This window comes from Salmo trutta, chromosome 14, assembly GCF_901001165.1.
Source record: "Salmo trutta chromosome 14, fSalTru1.1, whole genome shotgun sequence".
Taxonomy (NCBI): Eukaryota; Metazoa; Chordata; class Actinopteri; order Salmoniformes; family Salmonidae; genus Salmo; species Salmo trutta.
In genome coordinates, this window is record NC_042970.1 from 85,610,916 (window position 1) to 85,611,830 (window position 915).

General features: G+C 42.0%; 1 long non-coding RNA gene across 1 annotated transcript; it reads left to right on the forward strand.

Moving 5' to 3' along the window:
* The first annotated feature begins 232 nt into the window (after nucleotides 1-232).
* LOC115207165 (uncharacterized) lies at nucleotides 233-553 on the forward strand. Its single transcript, XR_003880935.1, has 2 exons — nucleotides 233-275; nucleotides 363-553. It is a non-coding gene; the product is annotated as an uncharacterized LOC115207165 (long non-coding RNA).
* Nucleotides 554-915: the final 362 nt, after the last annotated feature.

The following is a 915-nucleotide window of genomic DNA, read 5'->3' on the forward strand; positions in this document are numbered from 1 at the left end:
ATCAATTTGGACTGTCTGACTTTGGTTTACCTATTGCCTTGCAGTGTCTGGCAGCACTGTGTTCCTGTTAGAGCCACCAGCACAAGCACCAGACGATGCTGATCCAGTGAGTACTCCATCAAAGGCATACTGTAGGCCTGGCATGTCTTGTCTACTAGCTTCAATATGAATCCGATTAAATGTGATAGGGTGAAGGCCCCAGTGCAGCAGCAACAGCACATGATGGAGACGATGATGAGGAGGAGACCATCTCTCTGGATTCCAGAAGGCATGAGGTATCATGTTAAGACTGTGAAAGTACTATTTACTCTACAATGGTGAGGAGTCCTCATCAAAATCAAAAAATCTAATTTCTTTTACAGGACCCAGATGCTATACAGTGGGAAAACCAGCCTGGCAACATAGTGCGTATTAATAAAAGGACACCACATCCTGCCAAATTCCAGCTGCGCTAATTGTAATGTGTTATCAAGGCTCAGAAACTATCAAAAAGTTACATTGGCAACCACATCCGGCACCAAATAGAACTGGCAGACATAGACATTCAGTACAAGAAGAAAAAGATGGAAAATCTTGCACTGGAGTCCGAAATAAAAAAGAGGACAATTAGGAAACTGGGCCTTGAAATAAAAAAACTTGAGAGGGAGGGGAGATATGCCTTCAATGTACACTGTATGCTAACTGTAACACAAATGTATTAATCATTATTTTTCTTTCCTCCCCCAGCTCCAAGAAGATGACACAGCTCAAAATAAAAATTAGGTATATTCTCGTAAAGTCAAGTGAGCCATGACATATGAGCTCTTATTGTGAGCACACAGGATGGTGGCATCTTTCTAAGGTTTTTTTTTATTTTCCCAGCAATCAGTACAACCAAGTCATCGTTATAAGGCATCGCCCTCTTTTGCCCACCCC